Consider the following 12954-nt stretch of genomic DNA (forward strand, 5'->3'; position numbering starts at 1 on the left):
TCGGGTCCAGAGAGGACTGCAGCTATCTGCAGTTTCCATGACAACCGCCTTTTGTTCTATAAGTAGATCTGCCCCAAGCACAGTAGAAGCTTGTAATCAGTTCTTAATAAAAGTTCACAAACAAATGATCGATTACTGGAATTACATCTCCCTTCTCCAGTGTACAGCTTTCTCATTCCCAACAGTGAGTGAGTTCTTAGAGGCTTCTTCTGCATTAGAGGGACATTTACCCCAGTGTTCATGGATGCTAACATAAGCAGATTTACATAAACATTGTCTACGCTGTTATTATCGAACTCTTTCTCAAAATAGTCTTTAACTAGAATTTCTCTAGGTCAAACCAATAACTCCGTACCAAAACAGTATATCTCTGGTTCTTCCCCCACCTGCTATTGCAGTACTTCCGGTTTCCTCAGACTCCTCCCTATTTGCTCTGGGAGTGCCCAGGAAGTTGCCCATCTCATGTAGTGCTCTTGGCTACCATTTTCCTGTTTTCCTGTTCAGGCTTGTAACACTGATGTCTTCGGTCATGACCACTGCCAAAGACTCCATGATATAACCTTGTTTCTGGAGAGTGGTGACCTCTCCATTCCAGATGTGAGCTGACTTAGGCTCAGTTGGTAGTCCTTCACAGGGACACATCCTTGGAGGCCCAAACCACCAGTCTGCCATATGTGCTTGGAACTGTATCCTAGGACAACTACAACTTAAACTGTCAAGCTGCAACCCCTGCTACTGCATTGGTTGTAGCAGTAGCTACACTCATCTGGATTTGACCAAAGAGGTGATGCTAAGTGATGCTGGTCACATTTGGGCCTCTTTTATTCCTGGTATAAATAGTTAAGATAATCCTACTTCTCATTCGTAGAGTGACTGGAGGAAGGAGAGCTGAGCTTGGTTACTCCCTCTCCTGGGAAAAGAAAGACAGAGCAGAAATGTGGGGGACAGTCCCTGGGCGGACCTGAGGGACATATTTCTCTACCAGAAGTTGAGACACACGTCTGACAAGTGCGTTTATAGGGGCAATGGAACAGATGATTTGAAAGGAAGGTTCTTTCAGATGCCGCATGTGTTTGTTATTTCCTGCCTTGCTCTATAGAGCAGTTGATGTAACTCTTAGGGATATTTAAAAAGAGCAAAGAAATTTAAACAAGAAGCACATATACATAAAAAAAGACAAACATGATTGGGGCCTAAAATGGAGTTGAAATTAGGCTGATGCAAAAATGTTACTCAAGAGACTTTGATACACAAAAAGAAAACCTGATCAGTGGGACTTCCCTGGTGGTCCAGTGGTTAGGACTCCACGCTTCCACTACTGGGGGTACGGTTCAATCCCCTGGTTGGGGAACAAAGATCCTGCAAGGTGCGTGGCGCGACCAAAAAAAAAAAAAAAAACCTGATTAGTTACGGGATCCCTAGATTTCTCAGGATTTGCTTTAAATTTCTCAAGAAAAGATAGCTATTCCTGACACCAAATAGAAATAAATTGCTCCCAAGAGGTCTTATAAAGTTAGCTCCATGAATAATTTTAGAAAATGCAGTCAACAAAACCAAGAAAAGCGCTCAGTGGGCAGAGGGCGACTGTAAGTACACAAATCACTAAAGATTAAAGGAGTCCCAGCCAGAAACTGTAGGCTCTTGCCCTCTTCTTCCCCATCCCCTGCTGGCCTCTCCCTTTCATGTTTTTCCCCTTTATCTGGCACTGCTCTTTCTACCCCTTTTTTCCCTCAGTGTCTCTATCCCTCTACCAATCTCTCTCTCCCTCAGTAAAATTGTTTCCTCTTCCTGTCCTGAAGTTCAGAAAGGATGTGACAAGTTATGTGCCTTAAGGCTTTGAGTCAGACCTATGTTTCAACACAATCTCTATCCCTAAATATTTAACAAGTTTATTGAATTCTAGCTAAGGTGATCATCTAGTCTTAAGACTTGAAACTTCAGCTGTATACTCGTCTCCCATGTTTGTACATCTGGTCCTGACTTCTCCCCTCAAATCCGGCCTCTTACATCCATCCGTCCAATGCCTCTGAACATCTCCACTCAGACCCAGGAAGCCCCTCAAAGTGTCCACATCCAAGTACCATGAAGTCTGAGTTTTCCTCCAAAGTTTCTCCTGCCCAAGTCTTCTGCACCTCATGAAATGGTATCTCCATTTACCCAGTTACTCAAGTCAGTTTTCTATCCACCCCCAATCGAATACATTTGGAAACCCGTCTGCTTCACCTTCAAAATAGACCCCCCAATTCAGCCATTTCTTTTCATCCCAAATACCCCAGTCCAAGTTCTCTCTCTGCTGTTCTACTGCTAAAATACCTATACAACCCCCCTATTTCAAATCTTGCCCCACTCCCAGTCTAATTTCCACACAGCCTCTGCCATAATCTAGTTAAAACTAAAGCATTATCATGGCACTCCCTTGCTCGAAACCCTCCAATGCTGCCCTTGTATTGAGTAAAACTTAAATTCCATACCAGGGAGTGGCTTCCGGGATGTATATATCCTGGCCTATCTCTCTGAACTCATCTCCAACCACTTTCCCCTTTATTTATTATGCTTTAGCCATACTGGTCTTGTTATTCCCAGAACAGGCCAAGTTCATTCTCACCTCAGGGCCTTTGCACTTGCTATTCCCACCACCTAGATCATGGTTCCCCAGATTTTCATAGGAGTCATTCTCTCCTTCATTCTGGTGTATTGAACACCATCCCAGCAGAGCCCCTCCTCATCACCCCACCCCATTACTTTCTATCCCCTCCTTTGCTTTAGTTTTCCTCATAGCACATATTACTTCCAGTTACTTTATACACTTGTTTATCTGTTGATTGTCTGTCTCCCTCAGGCAGGGACCTTGCTTATCTTGTTCCAACAGCACCCTCAGCACCTAGTGACAGTGCCTGGCACTTTAGATGAATTCAGTGTATCACTATTGAGTCACCATTTGAATGTGCCCGACCCACAATGGAAGTTGAGTATCTGTTAATGAATAAATATCACAGGTGCTGGGGATATAACAGGAAACAGGCTTCCTGTATGCTCATGTCACTTAGCCGAAAAGGCAGCTGTTAAGTACCTTATGACAACAACATAAGAAGAGTGTTATGATAGGGGAAGTTCAGGGAAGTAGCAGGACCTGTAATTTAATCTGGTATAGAATTTAACACCTCAGTTGTATGGCCTTAAACTAACCTCTCCCAGCCCTAGTATCCACCTGTGTGAAATGGGGATACAAATATTATCAGTTGTGTGGTCTTGCAAGGAAGAAAGGGAAATGTATGCAAAATGGTTAGCACATAGTATATGCTCAGGAAGTTTCAGCTATTCTTGTTGTTATACGATAATAACATCTGGTATCCCTCATAGAACCCCTCAGCATCTTTTGAACTACATTCCTACATTTGGGAGAGTGGCTTGCATTCTGAATTCTGCTCTGCCAAGTAAGAAGCCAGAGTCTTTTTCCCAGCCTATCTTGAAGCTCGAATGTCAGTACATAAATCTGGGCTTCCCCCAGCAACCTCACGCTCTCTGATTAGGAAGAGAGCAATGTGATGATGCAGACACCCCATGGACTCCATCTTTTAATAAAAAGGGTGGCTGGGGTGTCCAGCTTTGGGGTACAGCATTGGCTGAGATTTGGGCATTCTTGATCTAACATCACCCCTGTAGGTTGAGCTATTTGTCCCCAGTCATGGACTGGTATAAACACCTCATCCACAGAGGGTTTGAGTGTTCTTTCTGGTTGAATAGCTCCTCACACTGATTCTCTGGTCCTCCTGGAGATTTTGTGAGCTCCCTAAGATCCTTAGTAAATTCCTTTTTGCTTAAGCTAGTTAGGGCTGGTTCCTGTGGTTATAGCTAAGAACCCAAGTGACACACAGATCATCTGAATGATTAAGTGGTTGAGGACCCTGTGCTGTGCATACCATGATGTTTACTGATCAGGAGTTTGTACAGGCCAAGGGTACTGAGGATGGGACTCTCAGGTAAAGGGGCATTGCTATCTCAAAGGCAACCTCCTCCACGCAACCTTTCTTGGTGGCAGCTGAAGGGACTCCCTCTCTCTTCTGCCTCTCACGTTGTTGATGCCACTTATTAGCACTTGTCATAACCACCTGGCCTGGAACATGTTATAATCTGTCACATTCTTATCTTCCCTTTCAGTCTGCGTTTATTTGGGTTTCATTGAGCACCTATTATGTGCCAGGCATTAAAGACACAGCTGGCTTCCAAAAATTTTACAGTTTCCCCAGATACTTAGCCTGCAAGCAACAACTGAAAGGCCCTGTGATATTAGGTCAGCAAGATGTTAGTTTAGCAAGATGATGTAATGACCAAATGCCTAAGCTTTGGGATCAGACTGACCTGGGCACAAATTCTGGCTCTGTCACCAGCTGGTGACTTTTGTTAAACTGTTTAATCCCTTAAGCTTCGATTTCCTTATCTGTAAAAGAAAGTTAATAATGATTCATACATAGGGTGGTTGTGAAAATTACATGAAATAACATATATGATTCTTTGTAATGTTTAATAAATGCTATTATCATTAACAGCAACAAATATGGCTGAGGATGCCAGGAAATCCTTCACAGAGGGGAAAAAGCTTGTGTTATTACTTAGAGGAAGCATTCTTAATCCAAGCCGGCAGATACACCTGTTCATTTTGTTTCTTGGTCAACAATTATTCATTTTGAAAAAATGGTTTCTCGTAACATCCTGGGATGAGGAGTATCCTGTTTTGGTTCTTGTATTTTGCAAACAGAGAAAAATGTCAGAAGTTAATTTAGCTCACTCAGGTTCATACTAGCTTTGTTGTTGAAACAGTGAAGGCCTTCTGTGAGAAAAGACTGTGCAGTACATCTGAATTGAATACCTGCTCTGTGCACAGCCTTGTGGAGGATACAGAAATGCATAACTACTTAGAGACACCACTGTGCTCTAGGTAAGTGAGGAGATGGAGGTACACAATGTAGGCAGAAACGTTCGAAAGATTGTTTTGTGGTGCTGGGCTGGTTAAAGGAATAAAGAGCTCACGGTCAAGAGAAGTGGTCAGAAAATACATCCTAAAGGAGATGAACTTTAAAGCTGTTCTTCAAAAAATGAATAGAATTTAGACAGTGGGTACAGAGGGGTCAAGGGGAAAGTTTCAGGAGGAAGATGATATCTGAGCAAAGGGCTTGGTGGCGAGGACACACAGGCTCATTCAGGAGACTTCAAGCAGTCAGATTCTCTCTGTGCAGAGCATTCCTATGGAGGACCCATGGAAGACAAGGATTTGGAGACAATTGCTAGATTAAGAAGTTTGGATTTCATCCTACAGACAACTAACACCCATTGCATGGTTTTGACGAGAAGATGTTAAGAATATACGCAGACTGTGATAAGAGGACGTGAGGACAAAATAAGGGAAGCAGGAATTCAAATCAAAGGTCACTGCTGTCATTCTGACATAAAATTGTCTTTGTTGTGGGATTCAAAGGAAGGGGTGGATGAGGCAGATAATTTGCCTGAATAATCACCTGCACTTGGTGATTGGTAAACTACAGAGAGAGATGAATAATCCACACAGCATGAGCTGGAGGGGCCCTCAGCCTTGCAGTATTGTCTACAGACCACTTCTAGCAGAATTATTTGGGTGCTTGTTAAAAAATCAGATTCCTGTGCCTTATTTCAACCTACTGAATCAGAATCATAGGAACCAAGACCCCCATAAGTACGCATTTTATCCCCAAGTGATTTTTTTTGATGAAATTCAAACAGTTTAATCACACATGTACACTGAGGAATAACATTTTGCTAAAACTGCCTGTTTGGAAACTAGAAAGAAATTAAATGTATAAATTGATCAGTTCCTCTATTTATTATATCCAATATAAATATTATATAATATCTAAGATATGTTCATTCTTATTTGTGTTTAATATGATGAACCTGTATGATACCAAACCCATTTTTATACCCAAATCTTCCAAGTCATTCTTAATGTCTGTTAAAAGCTTGAGAATCACCTGTCTTAGAGATTATTTGACCAACTGAATTTGTTTCAAAGATGTGGAAATCAGAGTTCAAAGAGGTTAAGTGACACTCCCAAGGTCACACAGTTCTCTGTAACTAGGATGAGATCTTCTAACTCACAGGCTTGACTTGTTCTGCCATGCCATGCAAGACTGCATGATACCTTGCAAGACTGCAAGATATCTCATGGTTGGATGTTGCATGGAAGGTACTATTTCCTCACTTGCAAAGTGGGGAGGCAGAAAAACTAAGGCCTAATGGATGCAGGTGTGGCCGCCTTAAAATTCCAGCAAGCTGTTGTCTCCCTGCTCTGGCAGAGGGAACCATCCTATGGGAGGCTGCTGCTGTTCTCCTGGTCCTCTCACCACAGCCTGACTCTTGGACACTGAGCATGTGGGTTCATGGGAATACCCATGAGTAGGGCCAGATGACCTCCTCAGGGTAGCCCGAACACATGACCACACAGAGGAGGTTGGTCCACACAGACTATTCTGGCTCTGAGATGGACAGCTGAGCAGGGACTTATCTTGACTTCATTACGCTAGGTACAGCAAGATCTGCGGGACTCCAGTTACCTGCTCTGAGTGCCATCCTCTTTGATAAGCCATTTGTTTAGAAGAACATATACTGAATTTGGAAGGAGAAGATATGAGTTAAAGTTCTTTTCTAGCTGTGTGATTTGGGCTAAGTTAATGATGATATATTATTACCATGGGATTAAGCTATGCTAATCCCCCGACTTTGTAGGTTAAAAAACAACAACAGAAGCCAGAAGAGTAAGAATAACTTGTTCAAAGTTACACAACATGTTAACTCTCTAAATCTCCATTTCCTCAAAATGAGAAAAATAATATCAAGTCTACCTTCCTCACAAAGCTTCTGTATGGCTCAAATGAGAAAATATATAAGTAAATGCATCATGGTATTTGATGTGTACATCAGGGGCTTTTAATCTTCTCTTTTCACATGAGTAAGATGGTAGTAATCATTCTCTCTCTCTCACACACGCACACACATACACACATAACACATCTATAACAATATAATATGATGTACACGTACACAAGTAAGATTTATTTAGAAGGACTTTGAGAAGAAAATTATTAACTCGGGGTAAAAATGTGTTTATGAGCCCATTTCTGGGCCTACATTATGGACTCTGTCTTTTGGTTTCCTGGGGCAATGCCTCTACCATAACTGGCCAGCGGTGCTCTGAGCTTTCCCACATCCTACATTCTGATAGGCTGTCACTAGCACACCACCTCTATCCTATTCTCTCACTGTCTGCCTCACCTTTTCTAGGGACAGGGAGTGGGGGTCTAACACAAGTGTGTCGCATCAGGTTGCCTAAAACAAGGGGAGCCTTAACAGGTATTTGAACTTGGGGTGCACAGCAAAGGGTCAAAGACTCAGAAGACCAGGGAAGCTTGCATCTTGGCTATTCCACTTGGAATGCGGTTTTTATATAAATGGCTTGCATTCATTTAAGGGAAAATACCCAAAGTCCCTTTTTCCCAGCTTCAAAATAGATGAAAGTAGAGGAGGAAAGCAGAGAGGGAGAGGAGACGAATTTTTTATCTCTAAGAAATAATTTACAACATGAATACCCTGAATATGAGTTACCTTAGAGAAACTAGAATTTTTTTAATTACAAAAATCATTTTCCTCTCACCTTTTGCTATGTCCCCATTATATAATGCAATCAAGCTCTAAGGTCTTACTCCTGTTTCAGCATTTCTCAATCAGATAATCCCAGAGTGCTTGTTAAAAGGCAGATCTGTCAGCTTCAGTCCAAACCAACTGATTTAGAAATACTTGCCGAGATAAGTTAAACAAGCTTCCAATGAGATTCTCATGCACACTGGAGTTTGGAAACCACTGCATGTCTCTCCAAGCACTTGAAATTATTTCCATTTTTTTCTCAGACAAAATGATATCTTATTTTGACCTCTTGCCTATTTGTAGCCTTTGGGTCACCGTGTCTCTTTACAGATCACCAAGATCTAGTAGTGTTCAGCATAAGATGCAGCCAAAGATATTAGATGGAGTAAAATGAAAATATTGCCTCATGTTCTCTACTGTACATCTTCACTCTTCTCTCTTCCTGTGGCAACTTTCTTCACAGAGACACAGCAGTAAAATATACCCATTAGTAGGCTAGTTACATGAGAAATCTATGGTGAATGAGTCAGTGGGAGGAAGGAAGACGCAGAGGGGAAAAATGTGACAAGAAAAGAAGGATCTACATAGTTGTGGTACGGCAAGCCAGAAGAATTCGGTTCCGGTCCCAGCTCTGTCATTAGCTTAGCACGTGACCTGGGGTGACTCACACCTTTCTCTGGGCCATGGCGTACTCACCTAGAGCCAGGAAGAATTCTCTAAGGCAGAGCTTCCGAAGCTGTGTGCCATGTTACAATTGTGTGCTGCAGATGGATTCCAAGTGTGCTATGAATTACTGAGTCTCAACACTCAGAGTGCCCTATGGGACTTGGTAGCTGAGGCTCTGGAGCCAGTGCCTCTAACCAAGAGGAGTCTCATCACCACTCCTTGGGGAGTGGTCTTAGCAGTGCTGGCGTCCCAGGACCAGGCTTGCAGTCCCCAGAGAAGACAGCTAGCACACTGTGCCGTATTTACCATGTGTTGCTTCACCATGATGCCCTGAGTGCGGCCAAGGAGGTGCTCTACGGCCTGGGCATCTCAGCAGCTGGCTTCAGAACACACCAATAACCATCCTGGATAAAGTCTAAGGACCAGAAGGGAGTTTGTTGCCAGGTGCCCAGAGCTTGGAGCTTAGGCCAAGATGCAGCCAGTTGGGGATAGATGGGTGCAGACATATGGTGGGTCTTTCTGGTCTGCCCAGTGACAAATGGTAGCCCAGGATTTCTGTCTTCACGTGTATCAGATTCTCTTGTCCATCTGCAGCTGATGGCCAAGAAGCCTATTTAGTGGTTTCCACACTGGCTGCAGGACAGCCGCTCGCACAGTACACGTGCGACGTAGAAATTCAACCTTCATTATTACTTTGAAACACAAGATAGATAAAAGTTCAAATTTGAAATACTTTCGCTTTATCATAAGAAATTTAAACACTGATTTATCTGTATAAGAAAAGGATAAGCTATTAGGTTCTTTAATATCAAAAGTTACAAATCTTCAATTGACTATAAACAATGATTTAAATTTTTTTAATCATCTGCTTGTATGACTGAAATTCCTCGTTGATAGAGACCACTAAGAATTTGAAGCGATCATCATTAAAATATCTTGATCAGCATTGCATAAAATCATTTTAAGCATAATATCTGTCGGTAAAAAGATATGTCAGTGGAAGTAAGTTCAAATTTCTCATTTAAAATTTTGAAATGAGTTTATTTAGAATTTTTGTATAAATTTAAATATTTAATATTCTGTATTTTATTTTTCCTATAAGTGTATAAAGTGTAATGAATTTTTTCACTGAGGCTTACATAGCTATTCTCAGAGTCCCTCCAGTTTACTCTTTGTCCTATACAAATATTTTCAATTTTTATGTGTACAAGGTGTGAGAGGGGTTGGGTACAGTGTTCTAGGACAGTGGTTTTCAACAGAGGGTGATTTCACCCCCACCCCCGGGGGACATTTGACAACATCTGGGGACATTTTTGGTTGTCACCACTGGGGAGCTGTTTACTGGCATCTAGTGTATAGAGGCCAGGGTTGCTGCTACCCACGCTACAATGCACAGAACAGTCTCTCATAAAAAGAATTATTACACCTTTAATGTCAGTAGTGTCAAGGATAGAAACCCTGTTCAGGGAGTCCCTCTAACTCTAAAGTTCTATGATTCTGACCTATAATTGTTCTTGTTGTTCAGAGGAGATTATGATGAGCAATAATGGGTGTGGCTAGGAATGGCCAGCTTTAATCTCCTAACTGCATGTATAATTGCAGACCCAACAGGCAAATAAAACATGGGGCAGAACTTCCTGTCTATTCACTGGAAATCCAGCCATGGATATCTGTTTGAGATGGTATACATTTCAAAGCAGCAGATGTGTAACTTCTCTGAATATAACCTAGAACCCCCAGGTAAACATCTTCTCTCCTTTTACTTGTTTCCATATTCTGGAAATAACTTTTTTGTTCCATTGGATTAGGACCTATCTTACTTTTCAACAACTTCCCCCTTCCTCAATCCAGGTCTCACCAGGATTGGCTTGGCTGGGATGTGTCTCCCAATAGGGAGAGACTTCTTTTAAAGTTTTTCATCTCATTCCCCCACTCCCAACTCCCCATCCCCACTGCTCCTACCAACAATTTCTTTGGAATTTGAATCCATCCTGTGTTTTGGCATTAATGCCCTACCTTCAGGACTAAACAGACCTTCCACATCCTCCCTCTTTGATATATCCTCCCTGTTGACTTTTTAGGACTTCAGGATAATTCAAAGTGATGGGGGATTAAACCAATCTGGGTGGCCAAACTCCATTATCACTATGGCTCCTGCCATCCTTTCAGTCAATTTTTACAACAGAGTCACCTCTGCCACGTGGTACCAACAGCAGGTTTAATGGAGCATTAGATACTTATATTTATCCTAGGATTTAATTGAGGATGGGTAATTCTACTAATACTTGCTCTTGGATAGAAGAAAGATCAATAGTCCCAGGGTCTGTGCTATGTAAATATAAGCAAGTCATTCATTCATTCAGGGTTTCACTTTGCTCCTATGCGAAAGAGCAGTAATAGCTGGAAGGCTGCTGAAATTCATTCCAACTTAAAAAAAAAAAAGCACTGAGAAATTTTGAAAAATATATCCATATTAGGAAATGCATGTTTTATGGTATTGACTTGTTGCTAATGGTGTCATTTCTACTGAAATGAGGAAGTTGGTTTTTACAGTTGGAGTCAGGAAATAGTTTATATCCTCTGTAAGGTTTAGAGTCTCTGGAAGATAATGGTCACTGATGTGACCTGTGATAACACTTAAGTGTTGAAGAAACCAATCTATTAATTCACTTAAGGAATAGATATTAGGCCCCTATTATGCTCTTTGAGAACAAAAATATTTGTCTCTATTTTGCAGATGAGAACATTAAGGCACCAGATGGTTAGGGACTATTCGAGGCAACCTCACAGTTTTGACCGAGGAGGAAGGGGAAGGGCAGCAGGGCACGAAGAGCTGTGTCCAGAACAATTAAAAACTTTGCAATTCTCGGTTCCATGATTTGAATCCTGAATGTGTGCTTCTCTGGCTAAAAATGCAACTGTTGAAGTCGAATACTCATTATTGACTAATTGCCTTGTTAATTCATAGTGTTAAGTTATTGATCAGAAACAAGAACTTAATGATATTCTTTAAATACTTGATTTATTGTTTTGCTTGTTTGAAAATACTTATAGCGTTTTCCTCACACTTATAGGTAATCCTCACCAGAAGGACAACATCCAATATTTTTCCACAATGCATCCAATATTTCTCCCCCTTTAATTTCCCTTCCATTCTTAGCAGATGAGTTGCAATATCAAACTTCCATTCATGATGGGGATTTGAACTGTGAAGACTGACAGTCCAGGTAAGAAAATGTGTCCTGCTGATGTATATCCCAGCTTAGAGACCTCCCTGCCTACCTTCTTTCAGGAGGATCCCTCAGGTGTGGTTCAGTTAGTAACCCCCTAAATCCTACTCTGTGTTATGTGCCCACTAAACCTCAAAACTCCCAGATCTCTTAAGGTTCCTCACTGTTCAATGTTCCTAACTTGGAAGGCAAACGACCATATTCTCAGGTCTGATTTTACTGCATTTACCTCACATTTTGGTTCCCTAACTAGATATCCCCTTGCAGAGTTGGCAAAGCAAAGCAATTGGCAATGTGTTCGGCAAACTGCCTCCAGGTTCCATACTAGTTAAAGCTCTATATCCTCACCAACATTTGCCATGGTCCATCGTTTCTATTTTTAGCCATTATAATAGGTTTGTAATAGGATTGCACTCTAGCCTTAATCTACATCTCCTTAATGCTTAATTATGTTGAGCATCTTTTCAAGTTCTTATTTTCCATATCTACATCTATATCTATATCTATGTCTATGTCTACATCTACGTCTATATCTACGTCTATGTCTATATCTTCATCTATGTCTATATCTTTGTCTATATCTACGTCTATATCTATATCTTCTTTGGTGAAGTGACTTGATTATATATATGATCAAGTCCTTTATCAGACATATGATTTGCAAACATCTTTTGTTAGGCTGTAGGCTGTCTTTCCATTCTCTTAACAGGATTTTTCACAGAGCACATGTCTTAAAATTTGATGAAATCCAAATTACCAATTTTTTATTTTTGCATATTACTCTTTTGATGTCATATCTAAGAAGACTTTGCCTAACCCAAGGTCACAGAAGTCTCTAATGTTCTAGAGGTTTAAAAGTTGTGTAGCTTTAGGTTTTAAATTTAGATCTATGATCCATTTGGAGTTATTTTTTGTATATTGTACGTGATGTATCAAACTTCATTTTTTGCATATGGATATTTACTTGTTCCAATACTATTTGTTGAAGATTATCCTTTCTCCACTCATTTCCTTTGTGCCTCATTAAAAATCTGTTTTCATATACATGTGATCTACTTCTGGACCCTCTGTTCTGATCCAATGATCTATTTGCCTATCTTGATGCCAATTATGACACTGTTTTCATTACCGTAACTTTATCATAAGTTTTGAAATCAGGTAGTACTACTACTCCAACCTTGCTCTTCTGTTTCAAAGTTACTTGGGCTATTTTGAGTCATTTGCATTTCCATTTGAATTTTACAGTCAAATGATCACTTCTACAAAAAGCTGCTCAGGGACCCCATCCTGCTTCTCTGTGTTCCTCCTCCCTGTCACACCTGAACTCAGGGTGATAAGCAGGGCAAGGGGAGGGCATACCTCATCTGTTTCTCATATCTGGGATATC

Source organism: Balaenoptera musculus, chromosome 1 (assembly GCF_009873245.2).
Source record: "Balaenoptera musculus isolate JJ_BM4_2016_0621 chromosome 1, mBalMus1.pri.v3, whole genome shotgun sequence".
Taxonomy (NCBI): domain Eukaryota; kingdom Metazoa; phylum Chordata; class Mammalia; order Artiodactyla; family Balaenopteridae; genus Balaenoptera; species Balaenoptera musculus.